The sequence below is a fragment of the Nematolebias whitei genome, chromosome 9, assembly GCF_014905685.2.
Source record: "Nematolebias whitei isolate Nwh7 chromosome 9, NemWhi1, whole genome shotgun sequence".
Taxonomy (NCBI): Eukaryota; Metazoa; Chordata; class Actinopteri; order Cyprinodontiformes; family Rivulidae; genus Nematolebias; species Nematolebias whitei.
The window spans coordinates 26118960-26120782 of NC_056506.1; positions in this window are offsets into that span (position 1 = coordinate 26118960).

The following is a 1823-nucleotide window of genomic DNA, read 5'->3' on the forward strand; positions in this document are numbered from 1 at the left end:
ATATATATATATATATATATATATATATCAGTGTGCACTCTCAGGCCATTATTACCTGCAGTGTTCCCTCAGTGAGGACTGAACTAGACAAAAGGGCCTTCTCCTACTCTGCTCCTGTTTCCTGGAACATCTTGCAGAAAGATCTGAAGCTCTCGACCTGGACCTCTCTAAGTGACTTCAAACATCTGCTGTTCCTGGGGGGAAAAAACAATGCAGACATGTTCTTGTTTTTAGTTTTCTACATCTCTTTATAACCTAGCTCTTTTTTTTTTGTTACAATTTTTAAATACCATTTTATTTTCACTTGTTTTTCTCATTTTGTACGCATCCTTTATGATTGTCTATTGTTGTCGTTGTTGTCCACTGTTGTCATCACTCTTTGTTAAAATCAGGTCTTTCTTGTAAATGAGTCCCCAAGGCTCAATGGGATTAATCTGTATAAATAAAGGTTGAATGGATTTACCAGCTGTGTTAATTTCTTCTTCTGAACTGTCAATGTTCACTCAGAAGTTGCTCTTGCTCTTTTACTCCACATAGCAGTTCAGTCAGAGCATTAGTGTTGTCTTTAGTTGGTGGTCCACCACTAGCAACAAATCAGTCTTTTCTGGTCTATGCACTTGATCCATGAATTCAGTCTGGTGCTCCTTTTAGTGAGAGCTTTAAACAGTAGTTAGAAAAAGTAAACGCTTTGTTCAACTTCTGTGTTTTAGTTGCCTTTTGTTTAGAGATACTTTTCTAGAATTTATCAAACTTTGTGTCTGACTCTAGATACACACAAGGTAATGTGTGATTATTATTTTTTTTACTTTTGATGACTTTACCAGTTGACAAATCATACATTGGTCATACTCTTCCCAGTGACTAATTTTTAAAAAATGATTTGGTCCATGCTTTTGGCAAAGTTATTGTCCTTAAAAAAACATTAGGCATTTATTTTGTTGCTGTAGCATTTATTGTATATTTATTTATTCCCTTGTTGTACCAAAACCTTCTTACCAGAGTACGTACCAAATTATGACTGAAGAATGATCATGGTATAATGATTTACTAAAAGTTGTAGTATTCCTTAGTTTAAACAACTGATATGTTTATTATGTTGCATTATAAATAAAATGTGGGTTTGTGAGATTTGCTAATTATTACTTTTTAAAAATTATTTACATTTTGGTTTGTAATATTAATGTTGGGTGGCATGGTGGCACAGTTGGTAGATCTGTTGCCTCTCAGCGAGAAGATCACCGCTTCAAATCCCGGCCCAAGACCTTTCTGGGTGGAGTTTGCATGTTCTCTCCGTGCATGCGTGAGTTTTCTCCGGGTACTCCAGTTTCCTCCCACAGACCAAAAACATGCATGTTAGACTGATTGGTAACTCTAAATTGTCCCTAGGTGTGAGTGAGAGAGTGAATGTTTGTTTGTCTCGTTTGTCTCTATGTGTCCCTGTGATGGACTGGACAACTGTCCTGGGTGTCCCCTGCCACTTGAACAGTGACTGTTGCATATGGACACCAGTGACCCCCGTGCCACAAAAACGAAGAAGCGGTTAAAGATAATGGATGGATGGATGGATATTAATGTCAACATAAAGGTGTAGTCATCAATATAACTGACAGCAGTGGGAGGTTTATGTAACAGCGGTGTCATGAATTGATTTTGTTTTCTTTAAGGTGGTCAAAAATAATAATGTTAAATTTTGCTATGTTTACATATTAGAAATAACAAGTCTCTCTTGTAAATGAGCCTTTAAGGCTCAATGAGACCAACCTGTATAAGTAAAGGCTGAATGAATATATATATATATATATATATATATATATATATATATA